The sequence below is a fragment of the Engystomops pustulosus genome, chromosome 10 (assembly GCF_040894005.1).
Source record: "Engystomops pustulosus chromosome 10, aEngPut4.maternal, whole genome shotgun sequence".
Lineage (NCBI taxonomy): Eukaryota > Metazoa > Chordata > Amphibia > Anura > Leptodactylidae > Engystomops > Engystomops pustulosus.
In genome coordinates, this window is record NC_092420.1 from 777,956 (window position 1) to 804,623 (window position 26,668).

The window sequence follows — 26,668 nt, forward strand, 5'->3', positions numbered from 1 at the left end:
GTAGCTGCATATAGTGTCCCTCTGTATATGTCCAGCTGTATATAGTGTCACTCTGTATATAGGTGTATATACTGTCCATCAGTATAAAGGTGTATCTGCATATAGTGTCTCTCTGTATATAGGTACATATACAATCCATCAGTATATAGGTGTAGCTGCATATATTGTCCCTCTGTATATAGGTGTACATAATGTCTATCAGTATATAGGTGTAGCTGCATAGTGTCCCTCTGTATATAGGTGTATATAATGTCTATCAGTATATAGGTGTAGCTGCATAGTGTCCCTCTGTATATAGGTGTATATACTGTCCATCAGTATATAGTTGTAGCTGCATAGTGTCCCTCTGTATATAGGTGTATATACTGTCCATCAGTATATAGGTGTAGCTGCATATAGTCTCTCCTTATATAGGTGTATACACTTTCCATCAGTATATAGGTTTAGCTACATATAGTGTCCCTCTGTATATAGGTGTATATACTATCCATCAGTATATAGGTGTAGCTGCATAGTGTCCCTCTGTATATAGGTGTATATAATGTCTATCAGTATGTAGGTGTAGCTGCATATAGTGACCCTCTGTATATAGGTGTATATAATGTCTATCAGTATATAGGTGTAGCTGCATATAGTGTCCCTCTGTATATAGGTGTATACACTATCCATCAGTATATAGATGTAGCTGCATATAGTGTCCCTCTGTATATAGGTGTATATACTATCCATCAGTATATAGGTGTAGCTGCATAGTGTCCCTCTGTATATAGGTGTATATACTATCCATCAGTATATAGGTGTAGCTGCATAGTGTCCCTCTGTATATAGGTGTATATACTATCCATCAGTGTATAGGTGTAGCTGCATAGTGTCCCTCTGTATATAAGTGTATATACTGTCCATCAGTATATAGGTGTAGCTGCATATAGTGTCTCTCTGTATATAGGTGTATATACTGTCCATCAGTATATAGGTGTAGCTGCATATAGTGTCTCTCTGTATATAGGTGTATATACTGTCCATCTGTATATAGGTGTAGCTGCATATAGTGTCCCTCTGTATATAGGTGTATATACTATCCATCAGTATATAGATGTAGCTGCATATAGTGTCCCTCTGTATATAAATGTAGCTGCATTTACTGTCTATATACAACTATTTACATACTATACATTACATACTATACTATACATACATTTACAACTATATATAGTTGTGGCTGTATGTACTGTCCCTGTGCATGAAGTTGTATATACTGTCCCTCTGTACAGTATATAGATATAACTGTATATATTGTCCTTCTGTATATAGATGTAGCTGTATATACTGTCCCTCTGTATATAGAAGGTAGCTGTATATATTGTCCCCTTGTATATAATGGTCATCTGTATATAAATGTAGCTGTATATACTGTTCCTCTGTACAGTATATAGGTGTAGCTGTTTAGATTGTCCCTTTGTACAGTGTATTGATGTTTCTGCATATACTGTCCCTCTATATATTGGTAGCTGTAAATAGTGTATAATTGTAGCTGTATATACTGTCCCTCTGTACAGTATAATGTTGTAGTTGCATATACTATCCCTCTGTATAAAATTGTGGCTGTATACAGTGGCCCTCTGTATACACTGAGGGTGTATATACTGTCCCTCTCTTATAGTATATAGGGGACAGTATATACAGCTACACCTATATGAATTGTAGCTTCATATACTGTCCTCTGTTTATATGTGCACGTATATATACTGTCCTCTGCATATAGGTGTAGGTATATATGCTGTTTACCTGTATATTTGTGTAGGTGTATATACAGCCCCTCTGGATATAGGTGTAGGTGTTTATATTGTCATTTGTGTATATATATATATATATATATATATATATATATATATATATACATAGCTGTATATACTGCCCTGTCTATATAGGTGTAGCTCTATATTCTGCCCCTTTGTACAGTATAAAACTGTAGCTGCATATACTGTACCTCTGTGTATATTTGTACCTGTATATATAGTGTCCCTCTGTATATAGGTGTTGGTGTATATATTGTCCCTCTTGTATATATTTGTAGCTGTATATACCCTGCCTCTGTACAGTATATAGGTGTAGCTGTATAAACTGTTTTTCTGTATATAGTTGTAGCTGTATATACTGTTCCTCTGTATATAGGTGTATGTGTATATACTGTCCCTCTATAAATAGCTGTATATATTGTCCCTCTGTATATATGTGTAGCTGTATATACTGTCTTTCTGTACAACATATACGTGGAGCTGCATATACTGTTAATCTGTATATAGTTGTAGCATTGTATATTGTCCATTTGTATTTAGGTGTAGCTGTATATACTGTCCTTCTGTATATAGATGTAGCTGTATATACTGTCCCTCTGTATATAGATGGAGCTGTATATACTGTCCTTCTGTATATAGATGTAGCTGTATATACTGTCCTTCTGTATATAGATGGAGCTGTATATACTGTCCCTCTGTATATAGATGGAGCTGTATATACTGTCCTTCTGTATATAAATGTAGCTGTATATACTGTCCCTCTGTATATAGATGGAGCTGTATATACTGTCCTTCTGTATATAGATGTAGCTGTATATACTGTCCCTCTGTATATAGATGTAGCTGTATATATGGCTCTGTATATAGGTGTATATGTTGTGTCTCTGTATATGTCCATTTGTATATGGATGGAGCTGTATATACTGTCCCTCTGTATATAGATGGAGCTGTATATATATATGGCTCTGTATATAGGTGTATATGTTGTGTCTCTGTATATGTCCATTTGTATATAGATGGAGCTGTATATACTGTCCCTCTGTATATAGATGTAGCTGTATATATATATGGCTCTGTATATAGGTGTATATGTTGTGGCTCTGTATATGTCCCTCTGTATATAGATGGAGCTGTATATACATAGTTGCTGGGACACAATGTTACAGTGTTTCCCCCTTCCGCACCCTCCGCCCCTTCTCCGGACAGTGGGCGGGGCCAGAAATTATTAACAGCAGGAGCTGGAGCTTTATAGCTGCTGCCCCCAGTGTAAGGATCAGAATCTGAGGGCACTGCCAGGCTAACACACAGGGCACTGCCAGGCTCACACACAGGGCACTGCCAGGATCATATACAGGGCACTGCCAGGCTAACTCACAGGGCACTGCCAGGCTCACACCCAGGGCACTGCCAGGCTAACACACAGGGCACTGCCAGGATCATATACAGGGCACTGCCAGGATCATACACAGGGCACTGCCAGGCTCACACACAGGGCACTGCCAGGCTCACACAGGGCACTGCTAGGCTCCTACATCAGGCGCTCACAGCCTCCTATACCGGATACTGCCAGCTTCCATTCCCTGCTCCTCCGCTCCAGACTCTCCACACACGTGAGTACAGAGCCGGCTGTGCCGGAGCATACTGTCTGCCGTTCATCTTTGCAGGATTCGTATATGATCAGCTGTGCGAACAGTATATGTTCAGCTGTCTGAGGAGTATATGGTCAGCTGTGTGGAGCTACACTGCTAAAAGTACAGAGTATATGATCAGCTGTGCGCAGCTGTACACGGTGTATATGGTCAACTGTATGGAGCTACACTATTAAAGTACAGGGTTTATGATCAGCTTTGCTTACGGTATATACGGTCAGCTGTATGGAGCTACGCTATTTAAGTACAACGTATATGATCAGCTGTGCATATTGTATATTTGATCAAGTGTACATATGGCCAGCTGTGCGGAGAGTATATGGTCAGTTGTATGGAGCTACAATTCTAAAAGTACAAAGTATAATACTTTTAAAGTATGAATACTGTGCGCAGGGTATATGGTCACCTGTGCGCAGGGTATATGGTCGGCTGTTCGCAGGGTGTATGGTCGGCTGTGCGCAGGGTGTATGGTCGGCTGTTCGCAGGGTGTATGGTCGGCTGTGCGCAGGGTGTATGGTCGGCTGTGCGCAGGGTATATGGTCGGCTGTGCGCAGGGTATATGGTCGGCTGTGCGCAGGGTATATGGTCGGCTGTGCGCAGGGTATATGGTCGGCTGTGCGCAGGGTATATGGTCGGCTGTGCGCAGGGTATATGGTCGGCTGTGCGCAGGGTATATGGTCACCTGTGCGCAGGGTATATGGTCACCTGTGCGCAGGGTATATGGTTGGCTGTGCGCAGGGTATATGGTCGGCTGTGCGCAGGGTATATGGTCGGCTGTGCGCAGGGTATATGGTCGGCTGTGCGCAGGGTATATGGTCACCTGTGCGCAGGGTATATGGTTGGCCGTGCGCAGGGCATATGATCGGCTGTGCGCAGGGTTTATGGTTGGCTGTGCACAGGGTATATGGTTGGCTGTGCGCAGGGTATATGGTTGGCTGTGCGCAGGGTATATGGTTGGCTGTGCGCAGGGTATATGGTTGGCTGTGCGCAGGGTATATGGTTGGCCGTGCGCAGGGTATATGGTTGGCCGTGCGCAGGGTATATGGCTGGCCGTGCGCAGGGTATATGGCTGGCCGTGCGCAGGGTATATGGTTGGCTGTGCGCAAGGTATATGGTTGGCCGTGCGCAGGGTATATGGCTGGCTGTGCGCAGGGTATATGGTTGGCTGTGCGCAGGGTATATGGTTGGCTGTGCGCAGGGTATATGGTCGGCTGTGCGCAGGGTATATGGTCGGCTGTGCGCAGGGTATATGGTCGGCTGTGCGCAGGGTATATGGTCGGCTGTGCGCAGGGTATATGGTCGGCTGTGCGCACGGTATATGGTCGGCTGTGCGCACGGTATATGGTCGGCTGTGTACTGGGTATATGTACCTGTCGTACGGTTGTATCCTGTGTATATGGTCATACTGTATAGACCTGTAGTACTGTTGTATCCTGAGTACAGGGTCAGACTGTGGATACACCTGTAGTACGCTTGTATCCTGTATACATGGTCAGGCTGTGGATACACCTGTAGTACGGTTGTATCCTGTATACATGGTCAGACTGTGGATACACCTGTAGTACGCTTGTATCCTGTATACATGGTCAGGCTGTGGATACACCTGTAGTACGGTTGTATCCTGTATACATGGTCAAGCTGTGGATACACCTGTAGTACGGTTGTATCCTGTATACATGGTCAGGCTGTGGATACACCTGTAGTACGGTTGTATCCTGAGTACATGATCAGGCTGTGGATACACCTGTAGTACGGTTGTATCCTGTATACATGGTCAAGCTGTGGATACACCTGTAGCATGGTTGTATCTGGTATACATGGTCAGACTGTGGATACACCTGTAGTACGGTTGTATCCTGTATACATGGTCAGGCTGTGGATATACCTGTAGTACGCCTGTATCCTGTATAAATGGCCAGGCTGTGGATATACCTGTAGTACGGTGGTATCCTGTATACATGGGCAGACTGTGGATACACCTATAGTACGGTTGTATCCTTTATACATGGGAAGACTGTGGAAACACCTATAGTATGGTTGTATCCTGTATACATGGTCAGGCTGTGTATACTCCTGTAGTACGGTTGTATCCTGTATACAGGGTCAGGCTGTGGATATACCTGTAGTACGGTTCAATTCTGTATACATGGTCAGGCTGTGGATACACCTGTAGTAAGGTTGTATCCTGTATACAGGGTCAGGCTGTGGATACACCTGTAGTACGGTTGTATCCTGAGTACATGGTCAGGCTGTGGATACACCTGTAGTACGGTTGTATCCTGAGTACATGGTCAGGCTGTGGTTACACCAGTAGTACGCTTGTATCCTGAGTATATGGGCAGACTGTGGATACACCTGTAGTACGGTTGTATCCTGTATACAGGGTCAGGCTGTTAATACACCTGTAGTACGGTTGTATCCTGAGTACATGGTCAGGCTGTGGATACACCTGTAGTACGGTTGTATCCAGTATACAGGGTCAGACTGTGGATACACCTGTAGTACGGTTGTATCCTGAGTACATGGTCAGGCTGTGGATACACCTGTAGTACGCTTGTATCCTGAGTATATGGGCAGACTGTGGATACACCTGTAGTACGCTTGTATCCTGAGTATATGGGCAGACTGTGGATACACCTACAGTACGGTTGTATCCTGTATACATGGTCAGACTGGATATACCTGTAGTACGATTGTATCCTGTATACATGGTCAGGCTGTGGATATATTTGTAGTACGGTGGTATCCTGTATACATGGGCAGAATGTGGATACACCTATAGTACGGTTGTATCCTTTATACATGGGAAGACTGTGGATACACCTATTGTATGGTTGTATCCTGTATACATGGTCAGGCTGTGTATACTCCTGTAGTACAGTTGTATCCTGTATACAGGGTCAGGCTGTGGATATACCTGTAGTACGGTTGGATCCTGTATACATGGTCAGGCTGTGGATATACATGTAGTACAGTTGTATCCTGTATACATGGTCAGGCTTAGGATACACCTGTAGTACGGTTGTATCCTGAGTACATGGTCATGATGTGGATACACCTGTAGTACGGTTGTATACAGGGTCAGACTGTGGATACACCTGTAGTACGGTTGTATCCTGAGTACATGGTCAGGCTGTGGATACACCTGTAGTACGCTTGTATCCTGAGTATATGGGCAGACTGTGGATACACCTGTAGTACGCTTGTATCCTGAGTATATGGGCAGACTGTGGATACACCTACAGTACGGTTGTATCCTGTATACATGGTCAGGTTGTGGATACACCTGTAGTACGGTTGTATCCTGTATACAGGGTCAGGCTGTGGATACAACTGTAGTACGGTTGTATCCTGAGTACATGGTCAGGCTGTGGATACACCTGTAGTACGGTGGTATCCTGTATACATGGTCAGGTTGTGGATACACCTGTAGTACGGTTGTATCCTGAGTACATGGTCAGGCTGTGGATACACCTGTAGTACGGTTGTATCCTGAGTACATGGTCAGGCTGTGGTTACACCAGTAGTACGCTTGTATCCTGAGTATATGGGCAGACTGTGGATACACCTGTAGTACGCTTGTATCCTGAGTATATGGGCAGACTGTGGATACACCTACAGTACGATTGTATCCTGTATACATGGTCAGGTTGTGGATACACCTGTAGTACGGTTGTATCCTGTATACAGGGTCAGGCTGTGAATACACCTGTAGTATGGTTGTATCCTGAGTACATGGTCAGGCTGTGGATACCCCTGTAGTACGGTTGTATCCAGTATACAGGGTCAGACTGTGGATACACCTGTAGTACGGTTGTATCCTGAGTATATGGGCAGACTGTGGATACACCTGTAGTACGGTTGTATCCTGAGTACATGGTCAGGCTGTGGATACACCTGTAGTACGCTTGTATCCTGAGTATATGGGCAGACTGTGGATACACCTACCGTACGATTGTATCCTGTATACATGGTCAGGTTGTGGATACACCTGTAGTACGGTTGTATCCTGTATACATGGTCAGGTTGTGAATACACCTGTGGTATGGTTGTATCCTGAGTACATGGTCAGGCTGTGGATACCCCTGTAGTACGGTTGTATCCAGTATACAGGGTCAGACTGTGGATACACCTGTAGTACGGTTGTATCCTGAGTATATGGGCAGACTGTGGATACACCTGTAGTACGGTTGTATCCTGAGTACATGGTCAGGCTGTGGATACACCTGTAGTACGCTTGTATCCTGAGTATATGGGCAGACTGTGGATACACCTGTAGTACGCTTGTATCCTCAGTATATGGGCAGACTGTGGATACACCTACATTACGGTTGTATCCTGTATACATGGTCAGGTTGTAGATACACCTGTAGTACGGTTGTATCCTGAGTACATGGTCAGACTTGATATACCTGTAGTACGATTGTATCCTGTATACATGGTCAGGCTGTGGATACACCTGTAGTACGGTTGTATCCTGTATACATGGTCAGGTTGTGGATACACCTGTAGTACGGTTGTATCCTGTATACATGGTCAGGCTGTGGTTACACCTGTAGTACGGTTGTATCCTGTATACATGGTCAGGCTGTGGATACACCTGTAGTACGGTTGTATCCTGTATACAGGGTCAGGCTGTGGATATACCTGTATTACGGTTGTATCCTGTATACAGGGTCAGACTGTGGATACACCTGTAGTACGCCTGTATCCTGTATACATGGTCAGGCTGTGGATACACCTGTAGTACGGTTGTATCCTGTATACATGGTCAGGTTGTGGATACACCTGTAGTACGGTTGTATCCTGAGTACATGGTCAGACTGGATATACCTGTAGTACGATTGTATCCTGTATACATGGTCAGGCTGTGGATACACCTGTAGTACGGTTGTATCCTGTATACAGGGTCAGGCTGTGGATATACCTGTATTACGGTTGTATCCTGTATACATGGTAAGGCTGTGTATACTCCTGTAGTACGGTTGTATCCTGTATACAGGGTCAGGCTGTGGATATACCTGTAGTACGGTTGTATCCTGTATACATGGTCAGGCTGTGGATACACCTTTAGTACGGTTGTATCCTGTATACAGGGTCAGGCTGTGGATTCACCTGTAGTACGGTTGTATCCTGTATACATGGTCAGGCTGTGGATACACCTGTAGTACGGTTGTATCCTGTATACAGGGTCAGGCTGTGGATACACCTGTAGTACGGTTGTATCCTGAGTACATGGTCAGGCTGTGGATACACCTGTAGTACGGTTGTATCCAGTATACAGGGTCAGACTGTGGATACACCTGTAGTACGGTTGTATCCTAAGTACATGGTCAGGCTGTGGATACACCTGTGGTAAGCTTGTATCCTGAGTATATGGGCAGACTGTGGATACACCTGTAGTACGCTTGTATCCTGAGTATATGGGCAGACTGTGGATACACCTACAGTACGGTTGTATCCTGTATACATGGTCAGGTTGTGGATACACCTGTAGTACGGTTGTATCCTGTATACAGGGTCAGGCTGTGGATACACCTGTAGTACGGTTGTATCCTGAGCACATGGTCAGGCTGTGGATACACCTGTAGTACGGTTGTATCCAGTATACAGGGTCAGACTGTGGATACACCTGTAGTACGGTTGTATCCTGAGTACATGGTCAGGCTGTGGATCCACCTCTAGTACGCTTGTATCCTGAGTATATGGGCAGACTGTGGATACACCTACAGTACGGTTGTATCCTGTATACATGGTCAGGTTGTGGATACACCTGTAGTACGGTTGTATCCTGTATACAGGGTCAGGCTGTGGATACACCTGTAGTACGGTTGTATCCAGTATACAGGGTCAGACTGTGGATACACCTGTAGTACGCTTGTATCCTGAGTATATGGGCAGACTGTGGATACACCTACAGTATGGTTGTATCCTGTATACATGGTCAGGTTGTGGATACACCTGTAGTACGGTTGTATCCTGAGTACATGGTCAGACTGGATATACCTCTAGTACGATTGTATCCTGTATACATGGTCAGACTGGATATACCTGTAGTACGATTGTATCCTGTATACATGGTCAGGCTGTGGATACACCTGTAGTACGGTTGTATCCTGTATACAGGGTCAGGCTGTGGATATACCTGTATTACGGTTGTATCCTGTATACAGGGTCAGACTGTGGATACACCTGTAGTACGGTTGTATCCTGTATACAGGGTCAGGCTGTGGATACACCTGTAGTACGGTTGTATCCTGTATACATGGTCAGGCTGTGGATACACCTGTAGTACGGTTGTATCCTGTATACATGGTCAGGCTGTGGATACACCTTTAGTACGGTTGTATCCTGTATACAGGGTCAGGCTGTGGATTCACCTGTAGTACGGTTGTATCCTGTATACATGGTCAGGCTGTGGATACACCTGTAGTACGGTTGTATCCTGTATACAGGGTCAGGCTGTGGATACACCTGTAGTACGGTTGTATCCTGAGTACATGGTCAGGCTGTGGATACACCTGTAGTACGGTTGTATCCAGTATACAGGGTCAGACTGTGGATACACCTGTAGTACGGTTGTATCCTGAGTACATGGTCAGGCTGTGGATACACCTGTGGTAAGCTTGTATCCTGAGTATATGGGCAGACTGTGGATACACCTGTAGTACGCTTGTATCCTGAGTATATGGGCAGACTGTGGATACACCTACAGTACGGTTGTATCCTGTATACATGGTCAGGTTGTGGATACACCTGTAGTACGGTTGTATCCTGTATACAGGGTCAGGCTGTGGATACACCTGTAGTACGGTTGTATCATGAGCACATGGTCAGGCTGTGGATACACCTGTAGTACGGTTGTATCCAGTATACAGGGTCAGACTGTGGATACACCTGTAGTACGGTTGTATCCTGAGTACATGGTCAGGCTGTGGATCCACCTCTAGTACGCTTGTATCCTGAGTATATGGGCAGACTGTGGATACACCTACAGTACGGTTGTATCCTGTATACATGGTCAGGTTGTGGATACACCTGTAGTACGGTTGTATCCTGTATACAGGGTCAGGCTGTGGATACACCTGTAGTACGGTTGTATCCAGTATACAGGGTCAGACTGTGGATACACCTGTAGTACGCTTGTATCCTGAGTATATGGGCAGACTGTGGATACACCTACAGTATGGTTGTATCCTGTATACATGGTCAGGTTGTGGATACACCTGTAGTACGGTTGTATCCTGAGTACATGGTCAGACTGGATATACCTCTAGTACGATTGTATCCTGTATACATGGTCAGACTGGATATACCTGTAGTACGATTGTATCCTGTATACATGGTCAGGCTGTGGATACACCTGTAGTACGGTTGTATCCTGTATACAGGGTCAGGCTGTGGATATACCTGTATTACGGTTGTATCCTGTATACAGGGTCAGACTGTGGATACACCTGTAGTACGGTTGTATCCTGTATACAGGGTCAGGCTGTGGATACACCTGTAGTACGGTTGTATCCTGTATACATGGTCAGGCTGTGGATACACCTGTAGTACGGTTGTATCCTGTATACATGGTCAGGCTGTGGTTACACCTGTAGTACGGTTGTATCCTGTATACATGGTCAGGCTGTGGATACACCTGTAGTACGCTTGTATCCTGTATACATGGTCAGGCTGTGGATACACCTGTAGTACGCTTGTATCCTGTATACATGGTCAGGCTGTGGATACACCTGTAGTACGGTTGTATCCGGTATACATGGTCAGACTGGATACACCTGTAGTATGGTTGTATCCTGAGTACATGGTCAGGCTGTGGATACACCTGTAGTACGGTTGTATCCTGAGTATATGGGCAGACTGTGGATACACCTACAGTACGGTTGTATCCTGTATACATGGTCAGGTTGTGGATACACCTGTAGTACGGTTGTATCCTGAGTACATGGTCAGACTGGATATACCTGTAGTACGATTGTATCCTGTATACATGGTCAGGCTGTGGATACACCTGTAGTATGGTTGTATCCTGAGTACATGGTCAGACTGGATATTCCTGTAGTACGATTGTATCCTGTATACATGGTCAGACTGGATATACCTGTAGTACGATTGTATCCTGTATACATGGTCAGGCTGTGGATACACCTGTAGTACGGTTGTATACTGTATACAGGGTCAAGCTGTGGATATACCTGTATTACGGTTGTATCCTGTATACAGGGTCAGACTGTGGATACACCTGTAGTACGGTTGTATCCTGTATACAGGGTCAGGCTGTGGATACACCTGTAGTACGGTTGTATCCTGTATACATGGTCAGGCTGTGGTTACACCTGTAGTACGGTTGTATCCTGTATACATGGTCAGGCTGGGGATACACCTGTAGTACGGTTGTATCCGGTATACATGGTCAGACTGGATATACCTGTAGTACGATTGTATCCTGTATACATGGTCAGGCTGTGGATACACCTGTAGTACGGTTGTATCCAGTATACAGGATCAGGCTGTGGATATACCTGTATTACGGTTGTATCCTGTATACTGGGTCAGACTGTGGATACACCTGTAGTACGCCTGTATACTGTATACATGGTCAGGCTGTGGATATACCTGTAGTAGGGATAATGTATGGAGGGAGGGGCAGCAGATAATGTATGGAGGAGGGGCAGCGGATAATGTATGGAGGGGGGGCAGCGGATAATGTATGGAGGGGGGGCAGCGGATAATGTATGGAGGGAGGGGCAGCGGATAATGTATGGAGGGAGGGGCAGCAGATAATGTATGGAGGTAGGGGCAGCAGATAATGTATGGAGTGGGGGGGGCAGCGGATAATGTATGGAGTGGGGGGCAGTGGATAATGTATGGAGTGGGGGGGCAGCAGGTAATGTATGGAGTGGGGGGGCAGCGGATAATGTATGGAGTGGGGGGGCAGCGGATAATGTATGGAGTGGGGGGGCAGAGGATAATGTATGTAGGCGGGCAGCGGATAATGTATGGATGGGGGCAGCGGATAATGTATGGAGTGGGGGGGCAGTGGATAATGTATGGAGTGGGGGGGCAGTGGATAATGTATGGAGTGGGGGGGCAGCGGATAATGTATGGAGGGGGGGCAGCGGATAATGTATGGAGTGGGGGGGCAGCGGATAATGTATGGAGTGGGGGGCAGCGGATAATGTATGGAGTGGGGGGCAGCGGATAATGTATGGAGTGGGGGGCAGCGGATAATGTATGGAGTGGGGGGCAGCGGATAATGTATGGAGTGGGGGGCAGCGGATAATGTATGGAGTGGGGGGCAGCGGATAATGTATGGAGTGGGGGGGCAGCGGATAATGTATGGAGGGGGGGCAGCGGATAATGTATGGAGGGGGGACAGCGGATAATGTATGGAGGGGGGGCAGCGGATAATGTATGGAGTGGGGGGCAGCGGATAATGTATGGAGGGGGGGCAGCGGATAATGTATGGAGTGGGGGGCAGCGGATAATGTATGGAGTGGGGGGCAGCGGATAATGTATGGAGTGGGGGGCAGCGGATAATGTATGGAGTGGGGGGCAGCGGATAATGTATGGAGTGGGGGGGCAGCGGATAATGTATGGAGTGGGGGGGCAGCGGATAATGTATGGAGTGGGGGGGCAGCGGATAATGTATGGAGTGGGGGGGCAGCGGATAATGTATGGAGTGGGGGGGCAGCGGATAATGTATGGAGTGGGGGGCAGCGGATAATGTATGGAGTGGGGGGCAGCGGATAATGTATGGAGGGGGAGCAGCGGATAATGTATGGAGTGGGGGGGCAGAGGATAATGTATGGAGTGGTGGGGCAGCGGATAATGTATGGAGTGGGGGGCAGCGGATAATGTATGGAGTGGGGGGCAGCGGATAATGTATGGAGTGGGGGGCAGCGGATAATATATGGAGTGGGGGGCAGCGGATAATGTATGGAGTGGTGGGGCAGCGGATAATGTATGGAGTGGGGGGCAGCGGATAATGTATGGAGTGGGGGGCAGCGGATAATGTATGGAGTGGGGGGCAGCGGATAATGTATGGAGTGGGGGGCAGCGGATAATGTATGGAGTGGGGGGCAGCGGATAATGTATGGAGTGGGGGGCAGCGGATAATGTATGGAGTGGGGGGGCAGCGGATAATGTATGGAGGGGGGGCAGCGGATAATGTATGGAGGGGGGACAGCGGATAATGTATGGAGGGGGGGCAGCGGATAATGTATGGAGTGGGGGGCAGCGGATAATGTATGGAGGGGGGGCAGCGGATAATGTATGGAGTGGGGGGCAGCGGATAATGTATGGAGTGGGGGGCAGCGGATAATGTATGGAGTGGGGGGGCAGAGGATAATGTATGGAGGGGGGGCAGCGGATAATGTATGGAGTGGGGGGCAGCGGATAATATATGGGGGTCCCAAAAGCATTTGTTTCCAAGGAATCTCTTCTTTTGGAAGCTGTGAGTGACCTCCTATAGGGGCAGGAATTCTATCCATATGTTGTGTGTTTAGCTATAGGTCAGGGCTAGCTCATGTTATTGCTTTCTGGTATCAGCTACGCGAGACAGGTCTACACAAGTTACTACATGTAATTTCTCTCTGTTATGGCTGTCTAGGCTGTGTAAGTGGGGATTACTGCATGTTACTGCTCTCTGTTATCAGCCATTTCATGCTGTGACTGCTTAATCCTGTGTTAGTGACCTCTCTGTATTTCTATATATCAATGGAATTCTCTCAGCGTGAGTGGGATTAGCAGCCGCGGCACCAAGAACAACTGGATCAGCGGTTACAGTACAGTGTGCCCGGTGCGTTGGTTACAGAACAGTGTGTGTCGGTGCGCTGGTTACAGTGTGTGTCGGTGCGCTGGTTACAGTACAGTGTGCCCGGTGCGCTGGTTACAGTACAGTGTGCCCGGTGCGCTGGTTACAGTACAGTGTGTGTCGGTGCGCTGGTTACAGTACAGTGTGTGTCGGTGCGCTGGTTACAGTACAGTGTGTGTCGGTGCGCTGGTTACAGTACAGTGTGCCCGGTGCGCTGGTTACAGTACAGTGTGCCCGGTGCGCTGGTTACAGTACAGTGTGCCCGGTGCGCTGGTTACAGTACAGTGTGCCCGGTGCGCTGGTTACAGTACCGTGTGCCCGGTGCGCTGGTTACAGTACAGTGTGTGTCGGTGTGCTGGTTACAGTACAGTGTGTGTCGGTGCGCTTTTTACAGTACAGTGTGCCCGGTGCGCTGGTTACAGTACAGTGTCAGTACGCTGGTTACAGTACCGTGTGCCCGGTGCGCTGGTTACTGTACAGTGTGTCGGTACGCTTGTTACTGTACAGTGTGTGTCGGTGCGCTGGTTACTGTACAGTGTGTGTCGGTGCGCTGGTTACAGTAGAGTGTGTCGGTACGCTGGTTACAGTAGAGTGTGTGCCCGGTGCGCTGGTTACAGTACAGTGTGTGCCCGGTGCGCTGGTTACAGTACAGTGTGTCGGTACGCTTGTTACAGTACAGTGTGTGTCGGTGCGCTGGTTACAGTACAGTGTGCCCGGTGCGCTGGTTACAGTACAGTGTGTGTCGGTGCGCTGGTTACAGTACAGTGTGTGCCCGGTGCGCTGGTTACAGTACAGTGTGCCCGGTGCGCTGGTTACAGTACAGTGTGCCCGGTGCGCTGGTTACAGTACAGTGTGTGTCCGGTGCGCTGGTTACAGTACAGTGTGTGTCGGTGCGCTGGTTACAGTACAGTGTGTGTCGGTGCGCTGGTTACAGTACAGTGTGTGTCGGTGCGCTGGTTACTGTACAGTGTGTGTCGGTGCGCTGGTTACAGTACAGTGTGTCGGTACGCTGGTTACAGTAGAGTGTGTGCCCGGTGCGCTTGTTACTGTACAGTGTGTGTCGGTGCGCTGGTTACAGTACAGTGTGCCCGGTGCGCTGGTTACAGTACAGTGTGTGTCGGTGCGCTGGTTACAGTACAGTGTGTGTCCGTGCGCTGGTTACAGTACAGTGTGCCCGGTGCGCTGGTTACAGTACAGTGTGTGTCGGTGCGCTGGTTACAGTACAGTGTGTCGGTACGCTGGTTACAGTACAGTGTGCCCGGTGCGCTGGTTACAGTACAGTGTGTGTCGGTGCGCTGGTTACAGTACAGTGTGTGTCGGTGCGCTGGTTACAGTATAGTGTGTGTCGGTGCGCTGGTTACAGTACAGTGTGCCCGGTGCGCTGGTTACAGTACAGTGTGTGTCGGTACGCTGGTTAAAGTACAGTGTGCCCGGTGCGCTGGTTACAGTACAGTGTGTGCCCGGTGCGCTGGTTACTGTACAGTGTGTGTCGGTGCCCTGGTTACAGTACAGTGTGTCGGTGCGCTGGTTACTGTACAGTGTGTGTCGGTGCGCTGGTTACTGTACAGTGTGTGTCGGTGCGCTGGTTACAGTACAGTGTGTCGGTACGCTGGTTACAGTACAGTGTGTGCCCGGTGCGCTGGTTACAGTACAGTGTGTGCCCGGTGCGCTGGTTACAGTACAGTGTGTGTTGGTGCGCTGGTTACAGTACAGTGTGTGTCGGTGCGCTGGTTACAGTACAGTGTGTGTCCGTGCGCTGGTTACAGTACAGTGTGCCCGGTGCGCTGGTTACAGTACAGTGTGTGTCGGTGCGCTGGTTACAGTACAGTGTGTCGGTACGCTGGTTACAGTACAGTGTGCCCGGTGCGCTGGTTACAGTACAGTGTGTGTCGGTGCGCTGGTTACAGTACAGTGTGCCCGGTGCGCTGGTTACAGTACAGTGTGTGCCCGGTGCGCTGGTTACAGTACAGTGTGTGCCCGGTGCGCTGGTTACAGTACAGTGTGTGTCGGTGCGCTGGTTACAGTACAGTGTGCCCGGTGCGCTGGTTACAGTACAGTGTGCCCGGTGCGCTGGTTACTGTACAGTGTCAGTACGCTGGTTACAGTACCGTGTGCCCGGTGCGCTGGTTACAGTACAGTGTGTGTCGGTACGCTGGTTAAAGTACAGTGTGCCCGGTGCGCTGGTTACAGTACAGTGTGTGCCCGGTGCTCTGGTTACTGTACAGTGTGTGTCGGTGCGCTGGTTACAGTACAGTGTGTCGGTACGCTTGTTACAGTACAGTGTGTGTCAATTCGCTGGTTACAGTACAGTGTGCCCGGTGCGCTGGTTACAGTACAGTGTGTGTCGGTGCGCTGGTTACAGTACAGTGTGTTGGTGCGCTGGTTACAGTACAGTGTGCCCGGTGCGCTGGTTACAGTACAGTGTGTGCCCGGTGCGCTGGTTACAGTACAGTGTGTGTCGGTGCGCTGGTTACAGTACAGTGTGTGTCGGTGCGCTGGTTACAGTACAGTGTGCCCGGTGCGCTGGTTACAGTACAGTGTGTGTCGGTGCGCTGGTTACAGTACCGTGTGCCCGGTGCGCTGGTTACAGTACAGTGTGTGTCGGTGCGCTGGTTACAGTACAGTGTGTGTCGGTGCGCTGGTTACAGTACAGTGTGTGTCGGTGCGCTGGTTACAGTACAGTGTGTGTCGGTGCGCTGGTTACAGTACAGTGTGTCGGTGCGCTGGTTACAGTACAGTGTGTGTCGGTGCGCTGGTTACAGTACAGTGTGTGTCGGTGCGCTGGTTACAGTACAGTGTGTGTCGGTGCGCTGGTTACAGTACAGTGTGTGTCGGTGCGCTGGTTACAGTACAGTGTGTGTCGGTGCGCTGGTTACAGTACAGTGTGTCGGTGCGCTGGTTACAGTACAGTGTGTCGGTGCGCTGGTTACAGTACAGTGTGTGTCGGTGCGCTGGTTACAGCACAGTGTGCCCAGTGCGCTGGTTACATGTATTAGCGCCTGGCAGATGGGGTGACACTTGCTGGGGGGTGCTGCGCCCTCTGTCTTGCTCGTGTTTACTCTCCTGCTTTGCAGCTGCACACGGTGACACTTGCATCATCCACAGCTGCAGATGCGTTACAGTTACAGCAGGTTACACATTAATCCTCCCATTCACGTAAATCAGCAGCAACAACAAATCTGACCCCCCATGACACTAGTACTGCCCGGAGCTCCTCTATAGATCACCTATAGCACCTCCATGAATGGCATCTGTCACCTGTAGCACCTCCATGTATGGCATCTGTCACCTGTAGCACCTCCATGTATAGTATCTGTCACCTATAGCACCTCCATGTATGGCATCTGTCACCTATAGCACCTCCATGTATAATGTCCATTACCTATAGCACCTTCATGTATGGCATCTGTCACCTATAGCACCTCCATGTATGGCATCTGTCACCTATAGCACCTCCATGTATGGCATCTGTCACCTGTAGCACCTCCATGTATGGCATCTGTCACCTATAGCACCTCCATGTATGGCATCTGTCACCTGTAGCACCTCCATGTATGGCATCTGTCACCTATAGCACCTCCATGTATGGCATCTGTCACCTATAGCACCTCCATGTATGGTGTCTGTCACCTGTAGCACCTCCATGTATAGTGTCCATTACCTATAGCATCTCCATGTATGGCATCTGTCACTTATAGCACCTCCATGTATGGCATCTGTCACCTATAGCACCTCCATGTATAGTATCTGTCACCTATAGCACCTCCATGTATAATGTCCATTACCTATAGCACCTTCATGTATGACATCTGTCACCTGAAGCACCTTCATGTATGGCATCTGTCACCTGTAGCACCTCCATGTATGGCATCTGTCACCTATAGCACCTTCATGTATAGCGTTCATCACATTTATAGTATCTGTACCTAGTGTACTGCTATAGCACCTTTGTGATGGGGTCTGTCACCTGTGATACAGGGTCTGTTACTTATAGAGCCCATCATATTTCATATATCACCCAGAGCATCTTGTTGTTCAGCATATATCATCTCTGTCACCTATAGCGCCTCCCTGTGCAGTGTCCTTCTCTGTCACCTATAGTGCCTCCCTGTGCAGTGTCCTTCTCTGTCACCTATAGCGCCTCCCTGTGCAGCGTCCTTCTCTGTCACCTATAGCGCCTCCCTGTGCAGTGTCCTTCTCTGTCACCTATAGCGCCTCCCTGTGCAGCGTCCTTCTCTGTCACCTATAGCGCCTCCCTGTGCAGTGTCCTTCTCTGTCACCTATAGCGCCTCCCTGTGCAGTGTCCTTCTCTGTCACCTATAGCACCTCCCTGTGCAGTGTCCTTCTCTGTCACCTATAGCACCTCCCTGTGCAGTGTCCTTCTCTGTCACCTATAGCGCCTCCCTGTGCAGTGTCCTTCTCTGTCACCTATAGCGCCTCCCTGTGCAGTGTCCTTCTCTGCTGGGGGTTGTGTTGCTGTAGTTCTGTTCCATGTTGTTCTTTCTAGTTATTGCCTCCCCTGCGGGGCAGAATGTTGTTGTTGCCCCCCTCTGTGCAGCAGGTTACAGCCCTGACATCAGGGGGTCACTCAGTGCCTCCCCCATGTTATATGTCCCCTCGCCCCTCATCTGCTCCTTCATCCTCCTCACATTCCACAGGTGCCTCATTTTTACTGATAATATTGTGCTGAAGAGCCCGTGGGGGGCGCCATCTGTTATATGCCAAATCCTACAGCTCCTGGCCACGGCTGATAACAGAGAGCAATAGATGTCCTCCTCCTCTTCCCTCAGACTCCTCTCTCCTCCTCTTCTTCCCCCAGACCCCTCTGTCCTCCTCTTCTTCCTCCAGACCCCTCTGTCCTCCTCTTCTTCCCCCAGACCCCTCTGTCCTCCTCTTCCCCCAGACCCCTCTGTCCTCCTCTTCTTCCCCCAGACCCCTCTGTCCTCCTCTTCTTCCCCCAGACCCCTCTGTCCTCCTCCTCTTCCCCCAGACCCCTCTGTCCTCCTCTTCTTCCCCCAGACCCCTCTGTCCTCCTCTTCTTCCCCCAGACCCCTCTGTCCTCCTCTTCTTCCCCCAGATCCCTCTGTCCTCCTCTTCTTCCCCCAGACCCCTCTGTCCTCCTCTTCTTCCCCCAGACCCCTCTGTCCTCCTCTTCTTCCCCCAGACCCCTCTGTCCTCTTCTTCCCCCAGACCCCTCTGTCCTCCTCTTCCCCCAGACTCCTCTGTCCTCCTCCTCTTCCCCCAGACCCCTCTGTCCTCCTCTTCTTTCCCCAGACCCCTCTGTCCTCCTCCTCTTCCCCCAGACCCCTCTGTCCTCCTCCTCTTCCCCCAGACCCCTCTGTCCTCCTCTTCTTCTCCCAGACCCCTCTGTCCTCCTCTTCTTCCCCCAGACCCCTCTGTCCTCCTCTTCTTCTCCCAGACCCCTCTGTCTTCTTCTTCCCCCAGACTCCTCTGTCCTCCTCTTCTTCCCCCAGACTCCTCTGTCCTCCTCTTCCCCCAGACCCCTCTGCCCTCCTCTTCTTCCCCCAGACTCCTCTGCCCTCTTCTTCCCCCAGACCCCTTTGTCCTCCTCTTCTTCTCCCAGACTCCTCTGTCCTCCTCTTCTTCCCCCAGACCCCTCTGTTCTCCTCTTCTTCCCCCAGACTCCTCTGTCCTCCTCTTCCCTCAGACCCCTCTGTCCTCCTCCTCTTCCCCCAGACCCCTCTGTCCTCCTCTTCTTCCCTCAGACCCCTCTGTCCTCCTCTTCTTCCCCCAGACCCCTCTGTCCTCCTCTTCTTCCCCCAGACCCCTCTGTCCTCCTCTTCTTCCCCCAGACCCCTCTGTCCTCCTCTTCTTCCCCCAGACCCCTCTGTCCTCCTCTTCTTCCCCCAGACTCCTCTGTCCTCCTCTTCCCTCAGACCCCTCTGTCCTCCTCCTCTTCCCCCAGACCCCTCTGTCCTCCTCTTCTTCCCTCAGACCCCTCTGTCCTCCTCTTCTTCCCCCAGACCCCTCTGTCCTCCTCTTCTTCCCCCAGACCCCTCTGTCCTCCTCTTCTTCCCCCAGACCCCTCTGTCCTCCTCTTCTTCCCCCAGACCCCTCTGTCCTCCTCTTCTTCCCCCAGACCCCTCTGTCCTCCTCTTCTTCCCCCAGACCCCTCTGTCCTCCTCTTCTTCCCCCAGACCCCTCTGTCCTCCTCTTCTTCCCCCAGACCCCTCTGTCCTCCTCTTCTTCCCCCAGATCCCTCTGTCCTCCTCTTCTTCCCCCAGACCCCTCTGTCCTCCTCTTCTTCCCCCAGACTCCTCTGTCGTCCTCTTCTTCTCCCAGAACCCTCTGTCCTCCTCTTCTTCCCCCAGACCCCTCTGTCCTTCTCTTCTTCCCCCAGACTCCTTTGTCCTCCTCTTCCCCCAGACCCCTCTGTCCTCCTCTTCTTCCCCCAGACCCCTCTGTCCTCTTCTTCCCCCAGACCCCTCTGTCCTCCTCTTCCCCCAGACTCCTCTGTCCTCCTCCTCTTCCCCCAGACCCCTCTGTCCTCCTCTTCTTCCCCCAGACTCCTCTGTCCTCCTCTTCCCTCAGACCCCTCTGTCCTCCTCCTCTTCCCCCAGACCCCTCTGTCCTCCTCTTCTTCCCTCAGACCCCTCTGTCCTCCTCTTCTTCCCCCAGACCCCTCTGTCCTCCTCTTCTTCCCCCAGACCCCTCTGTCCTCCTCTTCTTCCCCCAGACCCCTCTGTCCTCCTCTTCTTCCCCCAGACCCCTCTGTCCTCCTCTTCTTCCCCCAGACCCCTCTGTCCTCCTCTTCTTCCCCCAGATCCCTCTGTCCTCCTCTTCTTCCCCCAGACCCCTCTGTCCTCCTCTTCTTCCCCCAGACTCCTCTGTCGTCCTCTTCTTCTCCCAGAACCCTCTGTCCTCCTCTTCTTCCCCCAGACCCCTCTGTCCTTCTCTTCTTCCCCCAGACTCCTTTGTCCTCCTCTTCCCCCAGACCCCTCTGTCCTCCTCTTCTTCCCCCAGACCCCTCTGTCCTCTTCTTCCCCCAGACCCCTCTGTCCTCCTCTTCCCCCAGACTCCTCTGTCCTCCTCCTCTTCCCCCAGACCCCTCTGTCCTCCTCTTCTTCTCCCAGACCCCTCTGTCCTCCTCTTCTTCCCCCAGACCCCTCTGTCCTCCTCTTCTTCTCCCAGACCCCTCTGTCTTCTTCTTCCCCCAGACTCCTCTGTCCTCCTCTTCTTCCCCCAGACTCCTCTGTCCTCCTCTTCCCCCAGACCCCTCTGCCCTCCTCTTCTTCCCCCAGACTCCTCTGCCCTCTTCTTCCCCCAGACCCCTTTGTCCTCCTCTTCTTCTCCCAGACTCCTCTGTCCTCCTCTTCTTCCCCCAGACCCCTCTGTTCTCCTCTTCTTCCCCCAGACTCCTCTGTCCTCCTCTTCCCTCAGACCCCTCTGTCCTCCTCCTCTTCCCCCAGACCCCTCTGTCCTCCTCTTCTTCCCTCAGACCCCTCTGTCCTCCTCTTCTTCCCCCAGACCCCTCTGTCCTCCTCTTCTTCCCCCAGACCCCTCTGTCCTCCTCTTCTTCCCCCAGACCCCTCTGTCCTCCTCTTCTTCCCCCAGACCCCTCTGTCCTCCTCTTCTTCCCCCAGACTCCTCTGTCCTCCTCTTCCCTCAGACCCCTCTGTCCTCCTCCTCTTCCCCCAGACCCCTCTGTCCTCCTCTTCTTCCCTCAGACCCCTCTGTCCTCCTCTTCTTCCCCCAGACCCCTCTGTCCTCCTCTTCTTCCCCCAGACCCCTCTGTCCTCCTCTTCTTCCCCCAGACCCCTCTGTCCTCCTCTTCTTCCCCCAGACCCCTCTGTCCTCCTCTTCTTCCCCCAGACCCCTCTGTCCTCCTCTTCTTCCCCCAGACCCCTCTGTCCTCCTCTTCTTCCCCCAGACCCCTCTGTCCTCCTCTTCTTCCCCCAGACCCCTCTGTCCTCCTCTTCTTCCCCCAGATCCCTCTGTCCTCCTCTTCTTCCCCCAGACCCCTCTGTCCTCCTCTTCTTCCCCCAGACTCCTCTGTCGTCCTCTTCTTCTCCCAGAACCCTCTGTCCTCCTCTTCTTCCCCCAGACCCCTCTGTCCTTCTCTTCTTCCCCCAGACTCCTTTGTCCTCCTCTTCCCCCAGACCCCTCTGTCCTCCTCTTCTTCCCCCAGACCCCTCTGTCCTCTTCTTCCCCCAGACCCCTCTGTCCTCCTCTTCCCCCAGACTCCTCTGTCCTCCTCCTCTTCCCCCAGACCCCTCTGTCCTCCTCTTCTTTCCCCAGACCCCTCTGTCCTCCTCTTCTTCCCCCAGACCCCTCTGTCCTCCTCCTCTTCCCCCAGACCCCTCTGTCCTCCTCTTCTTCTCCCAGACCCCTCTGTCCTCCTCTTCTTCTCCCAGACCCCTCTGTCCTCCTCTTCTTCTCCCAGACCCCTCTGTCCTCCTCTTCTTCCCCCAGACCCCTCTGTCCTCCTCTTCTTCTCCCAGACCCCTCTGTCCTCTTCTTCCTCCAGACTCCTCTGTCCTCTTCCCCCAGACCCCTCTGTCCTCCTCTTCTTCCCCCAGCCCCTCTGTCCTCCTCTTCTTCTCCCAGACCCCTATGTCCTCCACCTCTTCCCCCAGACCCCTCTGTCCTCCTCTTCTTCCCCCAGACCCCTCTGTCCCCCTCTTCTTCCCCCAGACTCCTCTGTCCTCCTCCTCTTCCCTCAGACCCCCCTGTCCTCCTCTTCTTCTCCCAGACTTCTCTGTCCTCCTCTTCTTTCCCCAGCCCCTCTGTCCTCCTCTTCTTCTCCCAGACCCCTATGTCCTCCTCTTATTCCCCCAGACCCCTCTGTCCTCCTCTTCTTCTCCCAGACCCCTCTGTCCTCCTCCTCTTCCCCCAGACCCCTCTGTCCTCCTCTTCTTCCCCCAGACTCCTCTGTCCTCCTCTTCTTCCCCCAGACCCCTCTGTCCTCCTCTTCTTCCCCCAGACCCCTTTGTCCTCCTCTTCTTCTCCCAGACCCCTCTGTCCTCCTCTTCTTCCCCCAGACCCCTCTGTCCTCCTCTTCTTCCCTCAGACCCCTCTGTCCTCCTCCTCTTCCCCCAGACCCCTCTGTCCTCCTCTTCTTCCCCCGGACCCCTCTGTCCTCCTCTTTTTCCCCCAAACCCCTCTGTCCTCCTCTTCTTCCCCCAGACCCCTCTGTCCTCCTCTTCTTCCCCCAGACCCCTCTGTCCTCCTCTTCTTCCCCCAGACCCCTCTGTCCTCCTCTTCTTCCCCCAGACCCCTCTGTCCTCCTCTTCTTCCCCCAGACTCCTCTGTCCTCCTCTTCTTCTCCCAGAACCCTCTGTCCTCCTCTTCTTCTCCCAGAACCCTCTGTCCTCCTCTTCTTCCCCCAGACCCCTCTGTCCTTCTCTTCTTCCCCCAGACTCCTTTGTCCTCCTCTTCCCCCAGACCCCTCTGTCCTCCTCTTCCCCCAGACTCCTCTGTCCTCCTCCTCTTCCCCCAGACCCCTCTGTCCTCCTCTTCTTTCCCCAGACCCCTCTGTCCTCCTCCTCTTCCCCCAGACCCCTCTGTCCTCCTCCTCTTCCCCCAGACCCCTCTGTCCTCCTCTTCTTCTCCCAGACCCCTCTGTCCTCTTCTTCCCCCAGACCCCTCTGTTCTCCTCTTTTTCTCCCAGACTCCTCTGTCCTCCTCTTCTTCCCCCAGACCCCTCTGTTCTCCTCTTCTTCCCCCAGACTCCTCTGTCCTCCTCTTCCCTCAGACCCCTCTGTCCTCCTCCTCTTCCCCCAGACCCCTCTGTCCTCCTCTTCTTCCCTCAGACCCCTCTGTCCTCCTCCTCTTCCCCCAGACCTCTCTGTCCTCCTCTTCTTCCCCCAGACCCCTCTGTCCTCCTCTTCTTCCCCCAGACCCCTCTGTCCTCCTCTTCTTCCCCCAGACCCCTCTGTCCTCCTCTTATTCCCCCAGACCCCTCTGTCCTCCTCTTCTTCTCCCAGACCCCTCTGTCCTCCTCCTCTTCCCCCAGACCCCTCTGTCCTCCTCTTCTTCCCCCAGACTCCTCTGTCCTCCTCTTCTTCCCCCAGACCCCTCTGTCCTCCTCTTCTTCCCCCAGATCCCTCTGTCCTCCTCTTCTTCCCCCAGACCCCTCTGTCCTCCTCTTCCCCCAGACTCCTCTGTCCTCCTCCTCTTCCCCCAGACCCCTCTGTCCTCCTCTTCTTTCCCCAGACCCCTCTGTCCTCCTCCTCTTCCCCCAGACCCCTCTGTCCTCCTCCTCTTCCCCCAGACCCCTCTGTCCTCCTCTTCTTCTCCCAGACCCCTCTGTCCTCCTCTTCTTCCCCCAGACCCCTCTGTCCTCCTCTTCTTCTCCCAGACCCCTCTGTCTTCTTCTTCCCCCAGACTCCTCTGTCCTCCTCTTCTTCCCCCAGACTCCTCTGTCCTCCTCTTCCCCCAGACCCCTCTGTCCTCCTCTTCTTCCCCCAGACTCCTCTGCCCTCTTCTTCCCCCAGACCCCTTTGTCCTCCTCTTCTTCTCCCAGACTCCTCTGTCCTCCTCTTCTTCCCCCAGACCCCTCTGTTCTCCTCTTCTTCCCCCAGACTCCTCTGTCCTCCTCTTCCCTCAGACCCCTCTGTCCTCCTCCTCTTCCCCCAGACCCCTCTGTCCTCCTCTTCTTCCCTCAGACCCCTCTGTCCTCCTCTTCTTCCCCCAGACCCCTCTGTCCTCCTCTTCTTCCCCCAGACCCCTCTGTCCTCCTCTTCTTCCCCCAGACCCCTCTGTCCTCCTCTTCTTCCCCCAGACCCCTCTGTCCTCCTCTTCTTCCCCCAGACTCCTCTGTCCTCCTCTTCTTCTCCCAGAACCCTCTGTCCTCCTCTTCTTCTCCCAGAACCCTCTGTCCTCCTCTTCTTCCCCCAGACCCCTCTGTCCTTCTCTTCTTCCCCCAGACTCCTTTGTCCTCCTCTTCCCCCAGACCCCTCTGTCCTCCTCTTCCCCCAGACTCCTCTGTCCTCCTCCTCTTCCCCCAGACCCCTCTGTCCTCCTCTTCTTTCCCCAGACCCCTCTGTCCTCCTCCTCTTCCCCCAGACCCCTCTGTCCTCCTCCTCTTCCCCCAGACCCCTCTGTCCTCCTCTTCTTCTCCCAGACCCCTCTGTCCTCTTCTTCCCCCAGACCCCTCTGTCCTCCTCTTTTTCTCCCAGACTCCTCTGTCCTCCTCTTCTTCCCCCAGACCCCTCTGTTCTCCTCTTCTTCCCCCAGACTCCTCTGTCCTCCTCTTCCCTCAGACCCCTCTGTCCTCCTCCTCTTCCCCCAGACCCCTCTGTCCTCCTCTTCTTCCCTCAGACCCCTCTGTCCTCCTCCTCTTCCCCCAGACCTCTCTGTCCTCCTCTTCTTCCCCCAGACCCCTCTGTCCTCCTCTTCTTCCCCCAGACCCCTCTGTCCTCCTCTTCTTCCCCCAGACCCCTCTGTCCTCCTCTTATTCCCCCAGACCCCTCTGTCCTCCTCTTCTTCTCCCAGACCCCTCTGTCCTCCTCCTCTTCCCCCAGACCCCTCTGTCCTCCTCTTCTTCCCCCAGACTCCTCTGTCCTCCTCTTCTTCCCCCAGACCCCTCTGTCCTCCTCTTCTTCCCCCAGATCCCTCTGTCCTCCTCTTCTTCCCCCAGACCCCTCTGTCCTCCTCTTCCCCCAGACTCCTCTGTCCTCCTCCTCTTCCCCCAGACCCCTCTGTCCTCCTCTTCTTTCCCCAGACCCCTCTGTCCTCCTCCTCTTCCCCCAGACCCCTCTGTCCTCCTCCTCTTCCCCCAGACCCCTCTGTCCTCCTCTTCTTCTCCCAGACCCCTCTGTCCTCCTCTTCTTCCCCCAGACCCCTCTGTCCTCCTCTTCTTCTCCCAGACCCCTCTGTCTTCTTCTTCCCCCAGACTCCTCTGTCCTCCTCTTCTTCCCCCAGACTCCTCTGTCCTCCTCTTCCCCCAGACCCCTCTGTCCTCCTCTTCTTCCCCCAGACTCCTCTGCCCTCTTCTTCCCCCAGACCCCTTTGTCCTCCTCTTCTTCTCCCAGACTCCTCTGTCCTCCTCTTCTTCCCCCAGACCCCTCTGTTCTCCTCTTCTTCCCCCAGACTCCTCTGTCCTCCTCTTCCCTCAGACCCCTCTGTCCTCCTCCTCTTCCCCCAGACCCCTCTGTCCTCCTCTTCTTCCCTCAGACCCCTCTGTCCTCCTCTTCTTCCCCCAGACCCCTCTGTCCTCCTCTTCTTCCCCCAGACCCCTCTGTCCTCCTCTTCTTCCCCCAGACCCCTCTGTCCTCCTCTTCTTCCCCCAGACCCCTCTGTCCTCCTCTTCTTCCCCCAGACCCCTCTGTCCTCCTCTTCTTCCCCCAGACCCCTCTGTCCTCCTCTTCTTCCCCCAGATCCCTCTGTCCTCCTCTTCTTCCCCCAGACCCCTCTGTCCTCCTCTTCTTCCCCCAGAC

The 26,668-nt window shown here is 51.9% G+C and overlaps 1 protein-coding gene across 3 annotated transcripts in view; it reads left to right on the top strand.

The window, feature by feature from the left end:
• Positions 1-26,668, top strand: part of LOC140103609 (sodium-coupled neutral amino acid transporter 3-like) — a 115,317-nt gene that overhangs the window by 29,534 nt on the left and 59,115 nt on the right. For 2 of the 3 annotated variants that reach the window (XM_072126751.1, XM_072126752.1), the window contains exon 1: positions 3,064-3,406. The exons of the other annotated variant lie outside the window; for it this stretch is intronic. The gene's annotated coding sequence lies outside the window, so the exon portion shown is untranslated. Of the gene's footprint in view, positions 1-3,063; positions 3,407-26,668 lie in introns of those variants that run through there. 3 annotated transcript variants of the gene reach the window in all.